Source organism: Metopolophium dirhodum, chromosome 5 (assembly GCF_019925205.1).
Source record: "Metopolophium dirhodum isolate CAU chromosome 5, ASM1992520v1, whole genome shotgun sequence".
Classification (NCBI taxonomy): domain Eukaryota; kingdom Metazoa; phylum Arthropoda; class Insecta; order Hemiptera; family Aphididae; genus Metopolophium; species Metopolophium dirhodum.
Genome location: NC_083564.1, coordinates 34535269 through 34556783, shown reverse-complemented (window position 1 = coordinate 34556783; position 21515 = coordinate 34535269).

Here is a 21515-nt window from a genome sequence, read left to right as displayed (position 1 = left end):
TCTTTTTACCTTCTTCAAAAGGTTGCCGACCACTGCACTATACTATATTAATAACTATCAGGCACATCATTAGAACTTTTTTTCAGGGTGTTCTGAGTGGTTCAGATACATTTTGTACATGAACAATGCCACAACAGACTGTTTTGTTCATAAGCTACAGTGATTACTTAGATAGATAATTTAATTTATTTTAACACAACATAGGTAGAGTAGCAATGCACGTACTATGGTTTTAAATTTATCTTCTAAGTTATAAATGGATATTATATCATATGAACTTTTGATTAATTAACAATGTTTAAATAATACTACCTATATGGCATTATAATGTTTTTTTCATATAAATAAGGAAATATTTTAACACAGACGTTTAACGACTATACATTAACAATGAAGTACAATTTTGAAAATTTTATTTTTAATATTACTACTGTTAATGTAAATTTTGAAAACAGTTAACAAATAAGTAATAAAAATGGTTATGATTTATTAACATAATTTCAAATTAACTCTGTGAATACCTAATTTATCCAAAAGGTATTATTTGTTGACTGTAATAAACAAAAAATCAAATAAATAAATATAAGTCTTGTAAATATATTATAACTTATAAGTGTAACATATAAGTCGTAAATGTATCCATATAATATAATACACTATATATTATATTCTGTATTCTGGAACACAGTTGTTAAATTATTATTTATATCTATAATCTATTAGAATGTTAGTTTAACAATTAATATAATACTTACTAGAAAAAATACTTTTTAAGAGTATTCAAATACAGATACCTGTTTTGAAAAGTATGTAAAATACGCGTATTCAAGTGATTAAAAAGTATTTAAATACTTTTGCTCAAGTAGGTACTTAATGAGAATTTAACATAGCTGATCTGAGTTCCAAAAATTGAACTTTAGATTTATAGTTTTTTTAAAAATACTTGAAATCCTAACTTCATCAATATTAGTCTTATCGACTTGAAGTCTTTAAGATACAACGCAGTCTGCAAGCCTTTTAAATTTTTTGATATGCTTTTCAAATTCGTATTATATCGAAAACGTAAATCATTCAATATTGGTCGTATCGACTTAAAACCTTCAAGATTCAACGCAGCCAAGCCTTGAAATCAAATATATATTCTCAAAATAGTATCAACATTAAGATTGAATAACAAAAATTTCCCGCCAAATTAATTTTTGAATAATTTAAATTTTGAACACATTTTTGAATTTATCATGTATTAAAAAACTAAAAAACCCAACCAACTGTACCAACATTCTCTACTAATTATACGAATGGCGATACCAATATAAAAAATAATTTATGTAGGTATTCTATGAAAAATATCTATTTCCATATTCAAATATTATTGAATAATTCAAAAAATCTTCAAAATCAATTTTAAAAATTCAATATTTATAGAGGCAACTGCCTTTTGGGAAACCAAAAAAAAATTTTTGAATATATTTAACTGTAGGAATACACATTACAAAGTACAAACTAAAATGCCCAGAATATTAAACAGAGAAAACTATTTAAAATATTTAGTTCATTAAAGATAAGGATTATTCAAGGGTACCCGATTGTCAATGTTTAAAACATTTGGCTAGAGGTTAAATCATAAAAAAAAAAATTGAAGGAGGGTGTTGGCGCCCGCAGGCAAATGCATTTTAGGAAACCAAGAAAAAAATTTAAATAAATTTAGCTGTATGATTACACATTACAAAGTACAAACTAAAATGCCCAGCATTTTAAACAGAAAAAAACTATTCAAAATATTTAGTTCATTAATGATGGATTATTCAAAGTGCACCAGGTTATCAATGTTCAAAAAGTATATTCAAAAAATTCAACTAGAGTTACATAACAAAAAAAAAAAATTGAAAGAGGGTGTTAACGACGGCAGTCAAATGCATTTTAGAAAACAAAAAAAAATTGAAATTAAAAACTTCAAACTAAAATGTCCAGAATCTTAAACAGAAAAAAACTATTCAAAATATTTAGTTCATTAAAGATAAGGATTATTCAAGGGTACCTGATTGTCAATGTTTAAAACATTTGGCTAAAGGTTAAATCATAAAAAAAAAAGGTGGATAAGTGGATGTCGCTCTGCTGTACGGTAGGTTACAAGTGGGTCACTGTAATGGATGGTGTTAAATTTGAATTCAATGATATAATATCATTGTATAAGAAAAACGATTCTGAGCGAAAACGGTCAGTCACCCTATGATTTTACCAAGTATAATTGATGATATTATTGTGAATAAAGTAATTTATATATAACCTATTTACGTGGAGCCTTGTCTTAAATTTTCAATCCTTAGCCATATAAGTTAAAAATTTATAAATTTTTAACTACAAAATAATTAATAAATTATAATTTTGATAAATGTTGTCAAAATTTGAACTTTAAATGCTTATAAAAAAAAATTGTGCCTATGTATTTTTAATATTTTTCAACTACTATTAGAACGATATATCAGGAGCCTTATATTAAATTTTCAAATTTATTATTATTACCCAACAAATAAAAATTTATTGATATTTATAGAAAAAAAACTAAAAAAATTGAAAACTGACAATGTCCGTAAACAGCTCAAAAAGAGTCAAAATATTTTCAACATTTTATGGTGTATAGAAAATGCTAATATAAACATTCAGTGAAATTTTCAAGTATCTACAGTCATTCGTTTTTTAATTACAATAAAATAAGAAAATTGTTACATGAGAAATCGAGTAAATATCAAATGTTGTAAAAATATAAATTTCAGACGCTCATAAAAATTTAATTTAAGTTTCTTCTAGACATTTTTTTTTTGATAAAGGTAGACAAACCTATGAGTAATCTTATATTACATTTTCAAATCTTAGATTTAAAAAGAAAAATTTTTATGAATTCTCATCAAAACAATTTGCTATTTTTCGTGATTTTTCCGTATTTTGTCAAAATTTGAACTTTAAATGCTTATAATTAAAAACTGTGACTAAGGATTTTTAATTTTTTTCATCTGCCTTTGAAACAATAACCTAGGAGCCTTCTATTAAATTTTCAAGCTTTTTTACTCAACAGATAAAACTTTATTGATATTTATAGAAAAAAAAACTAAAAAAATTGAAAACTGACAATGGCCGTAAACAGCTCAAAAGAGTCAAAAAATTTTGTAAATTTTATGGTGTATAGAAAATGCTAATATAAACATTCAGTCAAAATTTCATGTCCCTACGGTCATTTGTTTTAGAGTTACACCAAAAACCAAAATCGATTTTCTCGAAAACAGATTTTGCGTAAAAATTCCCGTTTTTCCTTAATTTTTCTTTTGTTTTTCACGTCGCTTGTGAAAACTACTGGGAAATTTTTACTTTTGACCCCCAAAGTACCAACTAGATTCACTTTCCTATCAGAAAAGTTATTATTGAAGAAAATCCAAGCACTTTTACTGTCCTAAAAGGTGATGACAGACACAAAAATAAAAAAAAATTAAAAAATTAAAAAAAAAACACACATCATTGTAAAATCAATACATTCATCGCTTCGCTCAGAATCTAAAATTGAAGGAGGCTGTTGGCGCCCGCAGGCAAAAGCATTTTAGAAAACAAAAAAAAATTTAAAAAAAAATATTATTGTAGGAATACAAATTACAAAGTCTATACAAAAATTCATCTGGTCACATAACAAAAAAAAAAATTGAAGGAGGGCGTTGGTGCCCACGGGCAAAAGCATTTTAGACAAAAAAAAAAATTAAAATTAAAAACTTCAAACCAAAATGACCAGAATTTTAAACAGAAAAAAACTATTCAAAATATTTAGTTCATTAAAGAAGGATAGTATGGTACCAGGTTATATATGTTTAAAATATTCGGCTAAAGTGAAATTATAAAAAAAAATTGAAGGATGGTGTTAGCGCCCGCCGGCAAATGCATTTTAGAATACAAAAAAAAAATTATTTAAATTATATTGTGGGAATACACATTACAAACATAAAACTAAAATCTAGTTTATTAAAGAAGGATTGTTCATGGGGCACCAAGTTACCAATTTTCAAATCAATACAAAATATTCAACTAGAGTAACGGTACTAAAAAAAAAAAATTGAATAGAGGTGTTGGCGCCCGCAGGCAAATAAATTTTAGAAAACAAAAAAAAAAAATTTGGTAAAAAATTTAGAAAAAATTATTCAAAATTTTTAGTTCATTAAAGAATGATTATTCATGGGGCACCAAGTTATCAATTTTCAAGTCAATACAAAATATTCAACTAAAGTTACATAACTAACAAAAAAATTTGAAAGAGGGTGTTGGAGCCCGCAGGCAAATGCATTTAAGAATACAAAAAAAAATTGATATAAATTTTATTGTGGGAATACACATTACAAACATGAGTTTGTGTTAAAACTACATGCTTAAAATCATAAAAAAAAAAAATTGAATAGAGGTGTTGGCACCCGCAGGCAAATAGATTTTAGAAAACAAAAAAAAAATTTGGAAAAAATTTGACTGTATGAATACACATTACAAAGTTCAAACTAAAATGTCCCGACACTTAAACAGAAAAAACTATTCAAAATATTTAGTTCATTAAAGAAGGATAGTATGGCACCAGGTTATCAATGTTTAAAATATTCGGCTAAAGTTAAATTATAAAAAAAAATTGACAAACACAACAGAAATTTAGAAAAAAATTTAGAAAAAATTATTCTAAATATTTAGTTCATTAAAGAATTATTCAAAAGGTTCCAGATTAACAATGTTTAAAAAATTTGGCTATAGTTAAAATCATAAAAAAAAAATTGAAGGGAGGTGTTGGCGCCCGCAGGCAAATAGATTTTAGAAAACAAAAAAAAAAATTGGAAAAAAATTTAGAAAAATAAACAATTCAAAATATTTAGTTTATTAAAGAATGATTGTTCATGGGGCACCAAGTTACCAATTTTCAAGTCAATACAAAATATTCAACTAGAGTAACGGTACTAAAAAAAAAAAATTGAATAGAGGTGTTGGCGCCCGCAGGCAAATAAATTTTAGAAAACAAAAAAAAAAAATTTGGTAAAAAATTTAGAAAAAATTATTCAAAATTTTTAGTTCATTAAAGAATGATTATTCATGGGGCACCAAGTTATCAATTTTCAAGTCAATACAAAATATTCAACTAAAGTTACATAACTAACAAAAAAATTTGAAAGAGGGTGTTGGAGCCCGCAGGCAAATGCATTTAAGAATACAAAAAAAAATTGATATAAATTTTATTGTGGGAATACACATTACAAACATGAGTTTGTGTTAAAACTACATGCTTAAAATCATAAAAAAAAAAAATTGAATAGAGGTGTTGGCGCCCGCAGGCAAATAGATTTTAGAAAACAAAAAAAATATTTGGAAAAAAATTTAGAAAAAACTATTCAAAACATTTAGTTCATTTAAGAATGATTATTCATGGGGCACCAAGTTACCAATTTTCAAGTCAATACAAAATATACAACTAGAGTTACAGTACTAAAAAAAAAATTGAAGGGAGGTGTTGGCACCCGCAGGCAAATAGATTTTAGAAAACAAAAAAAAGAAATTTTTGAAAAAAAATTTGGAAAAAATTATTCAAAATATTTAGTTCATTAAAGAATTTTCAAGGGTACCAGATTGTCAATGTTTAAAAAAATTTGGCTAGAGTTAAAATCATAAAAAAAAAAATTGAATAGTGGTGTTGGCGCCCGCAGGCAAATCAATTTTAGAAAACAAAAAAAAAAATTTGGAGAAAAATTTAGAAAAAACAATTCAAAATATTTAGTTTATTAAAGAATGATTATTCATGGGGCACCAAGTTATCAATTTTCAAGTCAATACAAAATATTCAACTAGAGTAACTGTACTAAAAAAAAAAATTGAATAGAGGTGTTGGCACCCGCAGGCAAATAGATTTAAGAAAACAAAAAAAAAAAATTTGGTAAAAAATTTAGAAAAAACTATTCAAAATATTTAGTTCATTAAAGAATGATTATTCATGGGGCACCAAGTTATCATTTTTCAAGGCAATACAAATTATTCAACTAGAGTTAAAGTACTAATAAAAAAAAATTGAATGGAGGTGTTGGCGCCCGCAGGCAAATAGATTTTAAAAAACAAAAAAAAAAAATTGGGAAAAATTTGACTGTATGAATACACATTACAAAGTTCAAACTAAAATGTCCCGAAACTTAAACAGAAGAAACTATCGAAATATTTAGTTCATTAAAGAATTATTCAACGGGTACCAGATTGTCAACGTTTGAGAAATCTGTGTGAAATAACACTAAACAAAAGAATACGCTGGAAGCTAAATACTGCAATACATATTAACTACAATCCAAAAACTAGGTATTGTTTACATTATAATAATAATACGAACAGTTATTATGATCAGAGGTGTATCACCGTAATATATGTATTAGAAAATGTATAAAAACGAATGTAATTTATTTATAAAGGATGCAAAAAAATTAGAAAAAGAAAAAATCAGAAAAAGGTCCTGCACGGACTCTATTATGTGATTGTAATTTATGAAGGACATAAAATAATGTTTAATTTAAAATAATATTGTGTTTGGCTGGGTCTACAGTCAATATTAAATAACAAACTATAAAGTCTAAATGCAAATAAAAACATAGTCAGATATCTGTTTTAGTCTTTGTAAATATGTGCGGAAAAAAATTAGATTTAGTACAATGTAAAAAAATGTGGAAAGAAAACCCTGAGAATTCTTTGACAGTAGGATAATAAAACACAATACTATATATTATATTAAAACTATTGATTTTATACATTTTCTATTTACAAAAGTTCATAAGTATTGAAAACCTTATAAAATCCTAAAAAAATTATATTTTGTTATATTTTAAAATACATTTTATAATTTGTTGTGTTAAAAAAATCATTATTTAATGTTGGCTGTATTTAAGTTTTTAATAACTATACTGGTACAACTCTAGCTGACAGTCTTTAAGACCGTGTTAAAAACTATAATAATTAGTTAACGTCTAATTTACTGTCCTATCCTAACCTAACCTAATATAACCAAATTAATAATATTTAAATATTTTCTTTCATTGTTATGTTTACAATATTGAATACCTTTATAGTTAGTAGGAAAAGATCATCGCAAAGCTCACGACCAGTGATTGTAGTCGTCTATCATTACCATAGTTTCAACTAACCTTAGGTTTACCAAACTAGCCTTCTTATGACTAATTACATTAGGACACTTTGAATAAAAAGTTCCTTAGTTGCAGGTTTTCGAACTTATAAGTGATTGATAATCAAGTTGATCCTTAGATTGTTGACACCTTAGTTCCCCTCGAAGACCGCTGGTAAGACTATTACCATATATACTATTATGTCCTATCCACTATGTTATATCTATATTATCTATGATGGAGCCATACCCAGCTCACTCGTGTAAACAATTTGAAGCACATAAAAGCGATTAACGAGTCTCTATTAATGATAATATGAAATCCCAGACCTGTCCCTCATACTCTGATATTAAAAGCCCAGCCCACCTTCATATTATTCTCTATGCAAAAAGTAAATTTAAGACAAATTTGTAAATCAATGCACAGTCTCTCTATTGTACTAATATTTGTGATTTCATTAATTTTCAGTATTTTGTATAATTAGTAATAATTAGTAAACCTAACCTACTGGGGCAACCTTGAAGCATTTCCTTTTAGGAAATTAATTAAATCCTCAAACATAACTCTTAATTCAAGAGTTTGTAACTAATACAATCATAATATAATATGAGTATAGTACATTTCGTAATATTTTTTTATAATATTTACCGTTAGTGAAATATTAAGTTTGTATTTCTAATATAATATATGTTATGATATTTATGGACGACACTTGCACCATGGCCCCTCGATATAGTAATGTGGCGACCCGGCACGTCTCTTTTAGATAAATGATTAAATACTTAATCAAGTTTTCCAATTTACTAAACATTTATGTTTTGTAGATAATTTGAAGAAAAATTTAAAATTGAAGAGAGACTGTGTGAATTAACAAAATTTGTGGTATGAAATGTTTATTTGAACACCTGTTATAATGTATTATATTGAACTTAAGTTAATTTTTTATAATGTACTATAGTAAACATTTGAACGTTTATTACAATATACGTATATTATACATAGATTTAAAGTATGATTTTTTTTAGTTTTTTTTTTTGAAAGTTACCTACCTACTACAATACAAGACACTTTATTTTTATATTTTGAAGCAATATTATATGTTTTGGATTATTTAGATCTATATAAACTAAATTTCAGACCCATAGTTTAGTATTTAAAGTTTGTATGATCAAAGTCGTGGAACCAAATTTTATCAGACTCTACTAGAATGTTGTAGTTAAATTAAACTATAACCGCTAGGTATGTGGAATAACAGTACCTAACCTTCTATTATAATTTGTTATGAATATAATATTTTAAGTAATAACTCAAATTTAGCACTTTTACGGTACTTAATACATTTTCCTAATATTTTAACAGAAATTATGGAGCTAAAAATATAGAAATACCTATATTATGTCACGGTCCATAGTTGATAGTTTTGTTTCATTTATAATAATAATGCTTTTTAATATACTTTTTCATAAATTAATATTTATTACAGTTGGCTTTTATGATTTGTTTGAACTATTAGTACGTATTTTTTTGGGGAGATCCCTATTATTACAACACCGTTACCAATATGCGTTTTTTTCTGGTTAGTTAATATAATTGCATGTTTTCATGATTTCTTCGTATTTATGCTTATTTTCTTAAAACGTTTTTATATTTTCGGTTCATCCGTTACCTACCTACCAAGTGTGTAAATAAAGAATTTTTTTTGTAAACCGATTTGAATTATTATTTATTATTTTAAAAAAATTTTAATAAAAACGTTTTCATTCAGTATTTTTTTGAATATTTTATTTTTTTTAATATTTTTGAATATTTCAGTGCATATATTTGCCTGTTTTAGGTGCATACATGCAGGCAAATATTTAACACTTAAGAGGATGTCAAATTTTTAGCGCACCATTTATTTCTCTCTCCGACCCACGCACAATCATTTTAGTGTTTTCTTAATCGTACATTTGGTATGCTACGCGTGGGTCAAAGATGGAAAACAAATAGTGCGCTGATATCCCAACCAACAACAAGTTTACACAAGTGAGCTAGGTATGGCTCCATCATAGATAATAAAGATATGGATAGGACATAATGGTCTTATCAGCGGTCTTCGTCCTTCGAGGGGAACAATTGAGGCCAAATAAAGTATACTCATATCGAGTATCGACTATCAATATAAAGGAGCCTCAATTGCCTTCCCCTCCGGGAACGCGGCCTCAAATGTATTTAACATAGGCGTGGACTATCCATGGTGTCAACAATCAGAGGATCAACTTGATAATCAAACACTTAAGTTCGGCAACCTGCAACTCAGGATCTTTTTATTCAGTGTCCTAATGAGTCATAAGAAAAGGTTAGTTAGGTATACCTATGGTAAGTTGAAGCTAGTGGCCTTTGCAGTTCAAGATCTTTTCCTACGTATTCGGCATTGTTAACATAACTATTCTACCTTTACACTTTTTCTTCCCCCGTCTCTCACAGCTATATACAGGTTCAGCCACTCTCATTCCACACCTCCATATGATCGGTATTCTGTCTATCCATCTCTTCTTCAGTCTTCTCGCCCCTCATTTCCCAACTAAATTAACTAACTTCTATAGCCACTCTCACTATCACTTATCATACAGTGACCGAACCACCTAAACCTATTCTCTCTTGTTTTCACTACAATATGTACACTAACCTACACTACCCTTAATTAATTAATTTCTTATTCTATCCTCTTTTGTACCTTAACACCTAACTTATTATTCTCATATCTGCTACTCTCGCTCCACTTACCTACCCTAACCTTACATTTCTTTTTCATCTTTCCCTTTCATACACCAAACATTCTGAAATCATGTTGACCCATTGCCTTATCCTCGCCATATTACACACTACCGAATTCCTATTCACTCAGTCTCTAGTTACCTACAAGTCATCGTACTTGATTACCGGTGAAAATATTTAAATATCATTGAGCGAATTCCCTACTCGAAATAATTGCTTAAAAAAATATCATACCTCACCAATTTTCTAATTTTGAACACGACTTTATTGATAGCCGGAATAGTGTTATACCAGTATAATTACAATACAAATATTGAACATTTTCGGGCAATACATCCTTTGATCAATTAACAATAAAAAAAAAAAAAAAACCTACTGAGAAATAAGAAAATACATACCCCGTGACGGAATCGAAATCTGCTACGAAACTTAGTCTTCGAAACACTGAAACGTTCACACATTTCAATCTGCTTATGATATATTATTCCCAGTTTGAAAATGTTCACTGACGAATACCATTTCTGAAATAACACGCATCTTATAAACATTTATTTGTTTCTACTAGACGCAAATGCGGTAAATTGAATTCAAATTTATAATATAGATAACGGTTTTTTTACTTGGTAACCATTTATTTATTACTTGGTTTATAAACAAATTCTAATTGATATAAAATAGTAATTATATAAAAATAGTTTTATTGATCCCAATATTTAAAAATAATGTTTCAAATAAAATAATAAAAAAAATTTAAGAAATACCTATTAATTAATATGTATTACTTAAATAACAAAATAACAAAATAAATTCGTGTTTTTTTTAAACATTTTCACGTCCCCCCCCCCCCCTTACGAAATTCTATCACTCCTCCTTAGAGTGGTGCGCCCCTTAGATTAAGGGCCCTTGAAATAGTGCATGTTAAAAAGTCAGCCATATCCTCCCTCCCCACCCTTTGACAAAATCATTTGACTTATTTAGCTACTTTATGAATTAAGAACGATACATTGAACGTACTAAACTGTACCTACCTACATAATAGTTATCAACCTATTAACCCATCAATAATATTATATTTTTTACTGTGTACACTAATCTTTTGGTATATACAAAATAACGTTAAGTTATAAATAGGACATGGATTTAAATGCATTAAAAATGAGAAAAATGACTTAAAAATACGATTTAATGCACTTATATTACAAAGCTTAATAAAATGGCCAGAAAAATTAAAAGTCCAATTTAAATGAATATAAAATAGAATTTACCTATATGTAAAAAATAAATAAATATAATAATAACTGTTGAACTTTTAGGGACATGAGGGTGGCCCTTAGCTTACTCTTGTAATTTTTTTTTTTAATTGTACAGTTTACGGCACCAACCCATTTTTTGTTAATGCCCAAAAAAATAATACCTGCAAAATTTGAAATCGATCATTTAATTTTAAGCCGTGCCCCCGGGAACTTGAAGTTGAGTAGTTTTGTAATTTTTTACAACATTTTCTAAACATTGGGTTATAATTTTTTTTTCAACCAAAAAACATTTAACATTTACTATTCTAGGTAGTAAACTTTATGATGATTTCAAAAATGTCACTTGACATTATTACATAATTTATTACCGGCATAGTTATAATTTAATGAAAAAAATAAGTAAAAGCTCAAAAAATCTGGCATAACCGTTCTTTTTATTTGTACCAGTCAAATGATTCAGAATACCTTAAAATTACTTAGGGACAAAAAATGTATTGTAGTATGTAAATTAATATACTCGTATATGTAATATTAAACTAAAGTTTAAACAAATATTAGTAAGATTGAAGTAGTTAATATATTTGTATAAAAATCATGTAGGTATTAGGCAGAAGTTATTTACAAAACTTTAATTGAATGGAATATACAAAATTCAGTTAAAGCTCTGTCGTTTGATACAACTGCAGTTAATAGTGGTCGATTGGGTGGTACTTGTGTATTATTAGAAAGGCTTTTAGGAAAAAAATTATTTTATTTGCCATGCAGACATCATATTTATGAAATAATTTTACTAAGCGTTTTTGAAGAAAAATTAAATAAACCATCAGCTAAAGAAGTATCTATTTTCAATAGATTCCAGCTCTCGTGGAATAAAATAAACAAGGACAATTTTTCTCCAGGTATTTCGGACAAATAAATTAAAGAAATTATTAATCCACATTCAACAAGAGTCTTAGAGTTTGTAAAAGAACATTTGAAAATTGTACAACCTCGAAACGATTACAAGGAGTTACTCGAGTTAACAATGATTTTTCTTGGAGCTAAACCAAATAATACGACTTTTTTCCATACTCCCGGTGCAACTCACCATGCAAGATGGATGGCAAAAGCTATTTATTCTCTTAAAATATACATGTTTCGTAATGAATTTGAATTAAGTAGTTTTGAAAAAAACGGACTTCGTGATATTTGTATATTTGTAGTTACAATTTATATCGAAGCATGGTTTAAAGCACCTACTGCTGCAGCCGCACCATATCAAGATTTACTTTTTATACAAAAATTGTACAACTACAGTTCAATTGATAATAATATATCTAGAGTAGCAATTAATAAATTTCGAAATCATTTGTGGTATCTAACACCCGAAGCAGTTGCATTGGCATTTTTCGATAAAAGTATTTCTATTGAATCAAAAAGAAAAATGATCGTTAAACTAAATTATAAAACAGATTCAAACGAGAATATCAAACGATTAAATTTAAAAGAATCAGAAATTTCAGAATTTGTGAAAAATGAAATAGAGTTTTTCGTCTCAAGTGAAACTTTAGATTTTTTCAAAATATTTAACTTGGATACAGATTTTCTTTTAAATGACCCAGCAGATTGGAGTGAAAACTTATCTTTTCAAAATGCATTGCAAATGGTTTCTAAACTGAAAACTGTCAATGATATGGCCGAGAGGGGAATAAAATTGATTGAAGACTACAATTCAATACTCACCATCAATGAGTAACAAATCGTTTGGCTTACATAAATATAAAACAATAAAAATAGTTTAGCCAGATATGTTTAGTTTTTACTTATTTTTTGCTTAAAATTGTAACTGTGCCAGTAATAATAGATGTAATAATGAAAAAGTGACATTTTTGAAATCGTCATAAAATGTAAGGTAAACTTCACTACTTATATCAATTAATATTTTATGTTCTTTGATTGAAAAAAAAAAATAACCTAATGTCAGTGATTTTTGTAAGAAATTACAAAACTACTGAACTTCAAGTTCCCGGGGGCACGGCTAAAAACTGAACAATTGATTTCAAACTTTGCAGTTAATATTAAATTGGGCATTTACAAAAAACAGGTGGGTGCCACAAAGAAAATTTAAATATTTATTTTTAAGGGCCACCCTAAGGTACATAATAGGTAACACATTCGTGTGACGTGTATGTAGTATTACACTATTTATATACCTATACGAGTATATGAGTAGGTATGTTATTCATAAGTGCGCGCACGTCAGGTTAGGCAGTTGAGCATTCCGTGAATATTACTTTTATGTGTACATGGTTATACGGCCCTAATCCCTATGATATAGAATATAGATATTAGGTGAACAATTGAAGTTAAGTATGTGACACTAAATTAATAGTTACCTATAACTTATAACGTTGTATTTGGAAAAAAAATTACCAGTTATTAATTAAAATTGTATCTTATGACTATTATCAGTTATAAGTCATAACATATATTTCTATAAATTAAACCAAAATATTTTTATATTTATATTAAGTACCCTGTATAGGTATGCACCTATTAATTATAATTATTCTACAAACAGGGACTGGAAAAACGACGACGGCGTTTATATCTCGCGTATTTTATACATTTCTAGTCCGGAACTAAAATATGCGCCTACAACACTTGGATAGCACATTTTTCGTGACATTAAATATTTGTTTTAAAAGGCTTAAAAGAAAATTTAAGCCCCAAAAGAATATAAAAACAAACTTACTTTAATTATCGACTCCTTCGGCGGAATCCGTGACGTGTGTGAACTGCGACGCCCATGAGGAAACGCTCCAGAATACAGCCAGAACTTAGAATACTGTGATTTATGAAAAATAAAATTATACGAAACGCAGTAAGTTTTTTGCTCATATCTTCTTTGCTTATTTAAATTTTAGAATTTTTAATCGACTGTGTCTTCTGCAACGACTTTGAGATTTGCCATAGATTAAATAAATAAATGATGGATATTATACTAGGTACGTCAATATGATGAATCCACGGATATAATATAATGCAACTTTTTATATCAAAGAGTTCCGTGTTAAGGACCAATTTGTTCATTGAAATTTGATATGACAATAAAACCAAAATAGTTTATAATTTTGAATTTGAATTATAATATATGATATAGGTATTATTTAAATTATTATTTTCGTTTATCAATTTAATTATTGATTAAGGTGGTGAATAGATATCAGAAGCACAAGAATATTTTTATAAGAGCATATTGTATTTTATGAATTATTAAATAAAAATGTGATTACTCGATTTTAGAGTTAACATAAAGCCATAAACGTATACAGTAAATTCATAAAATACTATAATACCAACTATATTTTTACAATGATGTGTGTTTTTTTTTTTTAAGATTTATAATTATTTTTTCTTGTGGTCTGTGTAAACGATAAATATTCGTAATAAAGATTTAATTTTCATATATAATATTATATTATAGGCACTCAGTATGTAATCATATGTTTATTTTTAGTTCAATTTAATTGTAGGTATTTAGTAAATAATAATAGGTATACGAAATTGTGTTTTCGAATAGCAATTTATTGTTTGTATTAATACCTACACCATAACAGGGAACTAAAATTTTGTAAATGATGTACAAATGTATTTTTGGTGTTTTAAGGCTGCTGTACGATCAATTTATGAGAATCTTTGCATTAAATTGTTAGGATTATTTGATATGAATAATTATTTTATTACATATAGGTTTATTACATATTGGTAAGTCGATCAGAAACTATATTCACACCGAATGTTAATAGTAAAAAGCTATTAAAATATCTATTATTTGTATTTATTTGTTAACTATAAACTATAAATTCATAATTGTATGAGCTATACATGTTACATATATTTTTCGAAAAAACTATTTGAAAAAACAAGAATAATTCCTATTTGATGTCTAACGGGTTGATCCAGCAACTGACTGCTACGACAACTGTGCAATTTTTTTTAAGCATAAAACGTTTTGAATACGTCCAGAAAAGAGTTTGTTTTAAGACTGTCTGTCTTGGTAACAACTAATTTAATTAAGAGTGTATTGTTATGTTATATTATAATGAAATTAATAATTATAGTAAAATATATAATTGCAAGACATTTAATACCTATATCTATAGCCATCTAGGGTATAAACTACACTAAAAAAGGTGTAAGTATGCTAATAAAATATAATATGAGGTGTATAATGTATTTATGTATATAAAAATATAAAATATAAAGATTAATAACATTATATTGTTTTAAATACTTCTCGCAAACCTAAGGTGATACCCGGCGTATAGTATAACATGCAAAAAGGTGCGTATTAAACTTGGCGCGGTGAAACGAAGATGGTCTCGCGTATTTTATACATTGCGCTATTGGGATTAAACTTATAAATGCTTCTACGTCACGTAGTTAACAGATTGTCTGTGGCAATAAATATTTAATTTAAGTCTAAAAAGTAAATGTAAAATAGTAGGTAATAATATGAAAACAAACTTACTCGTAAACATCTACTCTTCCGGTGAAACGTAGCTATAGAGTGCCGCCATCGCCGAAGAAACAGCTATCTTCATCCATCTTTATCTAATCATCTCACTCCGATGAGCTAAAACTTGAAAGTATCGAAATATTTTATGAAAATAACCTGATCAAACGAAATTTGCGAGTTTGTGTTACAACTTATCCGGTTTAACGAACTGTACGTTTATATTCGTGGCCTATTATTTTTTTGTTCACTGAAATCAAAATATACAATATATTATATTTATAATACAATATAGTATTGCTGAAATTATTAGAATTGTAAACGGTCGCCGACGAATTACGACAATTGACGATTGCCATAGATATCATAAAATATATTATTTACTATGATAAATCCAAAGAACTTATATATTATTATATAAGTACTCAGTAAACCTATACGGTATATTTATAAATCGTATGTTCTTTTACAGAAATCTTTGTGATCTGCAATGCACCTATTCTGGTTTTCTATTTCAATTATAGTTCGCATGCCAAATTTAACTATACAAACGGGTCCGCAAGTTTATAGACATTCTAATACATTCTCCCGCCAGTGCCAATAGACAAAGTATTTGAGAAGTTATATTTTTTTGGTACCTAATTAATTTACAATATGAATTATTATAAGTATACCTATGTAGGTACTTGTCGAAAACTCGATTACCTGCAAATCATTGGTTTTTATGGTATAGCCTTACGGAGTTCACGATTTTTGGTGTTATACGCACCCGTACAACGCTTAAAGTTTACCGAGCTTAAGTATTACAGATTAATTTTTTTTTTTAATCTAGGTAAATCATCAACGTTTTAAAATTGATGATGCAAAAATAATTCTGACACTCACCCATGGTGGTTTTACATAACAAGTCGAAGGATGTTTTTGATTTTAATTTTTGGAGCAAGCGCAGTGTGGTATACCGGGTACATATGAAAATACCAAAAATTTCAATTAGTTATAATACATTTAACTTAAAAATAAGACTGACCGCCAAGTTCAGACTTCCCTGTTGTTTTCAGTTAAAAACTAATGATTTCCGGCAAATATTTTTTACAATATCGTTCTTAATTCGTTGTTACTTGTAATATATACATATGACTATTTTAAAAATATTATTCGTGGGTAATTGAAACGTCTGTAATATATTATCATATACAAATACGATAATAAACAAATAATAATAATTCAACTTAACCGGCTACGGTATTAATAATATTTAATAACATCAATATAAATATAGTATACAATATCCTAGGCTGACAAATCGTCTCCACTTAAAATCGTTTTTCGTATACTATGATATTATATCATTGAATTAAAATTTAACACTATCCATAACAGTCACCCACTTGTAACCTACTGTTCAGCAGAGTCACTTCCAATTTTTTTTTTGTGTCTGTCATCACCTTTTAGGACAGTAAAAGTGCTTGAATTTTCTTTAACAGTAACTTTTCTGATAGGAAAGTGAATCTAGTTGGTACTATGAGGGGGTCAAAAGTAAAATTTTCCCAGTAGTTTTCAAAAGTGACGTGAAAAACAAAGGAACAACGGGAATTTTTCACGCAAAGTCCGTTTTCGGCATGTTTCGCTACTATTAATGTACCTGTTTATGAACCGATGAACCACTTGCCTTATTTTGTGTAATTTTACCTATTGACTATTGGGTATTTTAGATGGTGTAACTAATAGGTAAGTATATATCTGTTAATTAGCACTACTATATACGTCAAACAATAGGTTAGGTCATCCGTTAGGGTACCCGTTAAGTTAGCTTAGGTCTACACTTATCCAACTCCTCCCCCCCCCCCCCCAGACCCCGAAGGGGTCTCCCCCCCCCTCCGCCCTAGGTGGACTATTTTCCACCCCGGGGGGTTTGGGGGCCGAGCCGCTAACCGAGAGGTCCGTAGGACCTCGAGTTCGGTGACCGGAGCCGGTAGGCGTAGGGAGCAATCACATGTTTTTATTTGCAAAAAATGCAAAAGAAAGTTTGTGCTGGCCAAGGTTCTTACCGCTGATCCCTTGTTTACTTTCGCTTCAAAGTTACCACTGCGCAAAAGTTCAATACGAAAATTGTTACACAAAATGGGCATTAAAGGATAATAGTATAAACAGAAAACTTCAATTAGCTATAACTTCAAAAGTAAGTACGAGCGCCAAATTCTCATTTCACCATCATTTTTTTCGTCAAAATATGACTAATTTCCCCTAAAAAATTACCAAAAAAAGGGGTGTCCCGTAAAGTAGAAAAGTTCCTGAATTTCAAACGTTCATAAAAATTTAATTTGACTTTCTTGTAGACATTTGTTTTTTGATAAAGGTAGACAAACTTATGAGTAATCTTATATTACATTTTCAGCAGCCTTATATTAAATTTTCAAGCTTTTTTACTCAACAGATAAAATTTTATTGATATTTATAGAAAAAAAAACTAAAAAAATTAAGGAACTTTTCTATTTTTACATTTGATATTCACTCGATTTCTCATGTAACGATTTTCTTATTTTGTTGTAATTAAAAAACGTATGACTGTAGATACTTGAAAATTTCACTGAATGTTTATATTAGCATTTTCTATACACCATACAATTTTGAAAATATTTTGACTCTTTTTGAACTGTTTACAGACATAGTCAGTTTTCAATTATTTTAGTTTTTTTTCTATAAATATCAATAAAATTTTATTTGTTGGGTAAAAAAGCGTGAAAATTTAATATAAGGCTGCTGATATACCGTTATAATAGCAGTTAAAAAATATTAAAAATACATAGGCTCAATTTTTATTTATAAGCATTCAAAGTTCAAATTTTGACAACATTTATCAAATTTATAATTTAATAATTATTTTGTAGTTAAAAATTTATAAAATGTTCAACTTTTGTAGCTAAGGATTAAAAATTTAAAACAAGGTTCCACGTAAATATAGGTTATATATAAATTACTTTATTCACTATAATATCATCAAATATACTTGGTAATATCATAGGCTGACGGACCGTTTTCGCTCAGAATCGTTTTTCTTATACAATGATATTATATCATTGAATTCAAATTTAACACCATCCATTACAGTGACACACTTGTAACCTACTGTACAGCAGAGCGACATCCACTTACCCACCTTTTTTTAATTGACCTCCCTTTTTATTTAATTCCTGATAAACGAGTTTTGGATAAGTACCTACCTACATAATAGGTACCTGTCCTGGCTGTCCTACCTATATGAATTAAAAACTATTTTTAACACGACCTATTTACTTATTATTATGGTCTTTTAGTTTATCTAATTTTGTATGATTAAAATATGTTTCCTTTATACCCAAACTAGCTCTCCAAAACCCCCAAACCCCCCCGGTGTCGGTCATGAGTGTTTTCGATGTCGGAAGCCACAGTGGTCTTGTGGTCTGGTCGTCGGCTCGAGCCAACGCGGTGTATGTGTGATACGGTCATACGGAGGTCTGGTGATAAGGATCTGTGAAAAAAATTAGTGATAAGGATTTTGGATTAATGAAAATAATGATGGATTTTGATAAGAAAAGTGGATTAGTGATGAGGATTTTGGATTACTGATAAGGGTGTTGGATTAATTATAAGAATGGTGGATTTGTGATAAGGATGGTAAATGAGTTTACCAGACAGCTGTAAGTATTTTACTGCCGTCAGAAACGCCAAATAAAGTAATAAAATTCAAATATTTCGGATGGTCCAACTAATCATATAGCCACCTCAATTTATTTGGGCCATTTGGGGTCTAGCAGGTCAGTCACCTACCTCGACGTTGGACTTATATGTATCGGTGTTCATTACTGCTGCAGAAACCGCAAATTAGGTAATAAATTACGTGAAAAAAAATGTAAAACATTTTGGGCGTCTATGCAAATCATATAGCCGCCGTCTTTTGTTGAGTGTCTAGCAGGTCAGTCACCTCGAATGACGTTCGCCGTAATAATAAGGGTTGGCGGACATTGTGCGACGGCCGGGACACGTCGTCAGGTATGCAATCCGACTACGTCGAATCGCGGACAGCGTTCATTACTGTCGTCTAAAACGCAAAATTAAGTAATAAATTACGTGAAAAAAAATTCCAAACATTTCGTGCTTTTATGCAAATCATATAGCCGCCGTCTTTTTAGGGTGTCTAGCAGGTCAGTCACCTCAGTGGTGCGGGTAGGCAATTCGACTTTGTCGGATAGCGGACAATGTACGACGGCCGGGTCACGTCATCAGATATGCAATCCGACTGCGTCGAATCGCGGACAGCGTTCATTACTGTCGCAGAAAACGCAAAATTAAGTAATACATTACGTGAAAAAAATTCGAAAAATTTCGGGCTTCTATGCAAATCATATAGCCACCGTCTTTTAATTTCCTCAACCAATCAAGTCACCTAAAAACTGTAATGAATTAAGTGGGTACTACATAGTAAGTAAAGAACCATATAATCCAGCCCTTGTTAAATAATATAGGTGGGTTGCTCAATAAATGTGTAGATAATAAAATAGTATTAATTAAATATTAATTATTAAATAGTTTAATAGTATAGTCATATCATAATACAATTTAACTGCCAAAATGCCAGAAAATACAAAATTAAGATATAAAATTTAAAACATTTTGGGCGTCCCCCACATTAAATATTTGGATTTTTGAATGTGCCAAACGTTTGTGCATCGTCTGTGCAGAAATGTGCACAAGGTCCCGACGTTTGTGCACAAAAACTCCCAGCGCTATCCAAAAAACAAAGTGAGGGGTATTAACACAAGGGTCCCCCTTTTTTGAAATTTTAAATATTTGTCATATTAATAAATGTTGTTAACGTACCTAATAGGTTTAATAGAATTTTACTATTGTCATGTAAACGTATGACAAATAAAATCTTCAAATATTTTTAATTTATCAAGAAAGCATTATCTTGTTCTAATGTTTTTGATTTCAAAATTGTATGAATAAATACAGTTTTTTCTTTATGCATTTCTTTACTTTATATTTTATGTTCAAAATTTGTATTTTGACCGTTTCATTTTTGTATTTAGCATAATAATATGTAACTATGTCAATATTTAAAACATAATAATTATTAATCATATTTTTTTACCGCAACTAGGATTTTTACCTATTTTGATATTTAACCTGTTTTGATCCCGACCGCAACTCGGATTTTTTTTTTTACCTGTTATAATCTCGACCGCAACTCGGTATCAACCGTCTATGCAAATCATATAGCCGCCGTCTTTTTAGGGTGTTTAGCAGGTCAGTCACCTCAGTGTTCTGGGCAGGCAATCCGACTTCGTCGTATAGCGGACAATGTGCGACGGCCAGGTCACGGCAACAGGTATGCATCCGACTGCGTCCAATCGTGGACAGCGGTCATTAGTGTCATCAATTTCCATGCGTATTATATATATATTGGATAAATTATGTTTTGTTTCCCTATGAACCTCCGAAAAACACGGAAACGTTACTGCGCACCAATATAATGTTAGACCCAAGGACTTCCGTATTATGTAAACGTTTATTGGCGGGATACGTTTCCGCGGGTCGGCTTGTTAAAATAATCATTAAAATGTTTGCATAATCCTATTCCCGAATTTCAATCATTATTAATTATAATAACTCTTATTTTATTTTTAATCGGTGAAAATACTTATAAAGTAAGATTTATACAATTTTATACTATCATATATGTACTATACAACATGATATAATTAATTATATCATGCAGTTCAATTTGAAGTTGGTAAATTTGAATTATTACTTGTTTGTATACGCTAATTACGCTTCTACATTGGCGGCAATAGGGCGAACGCA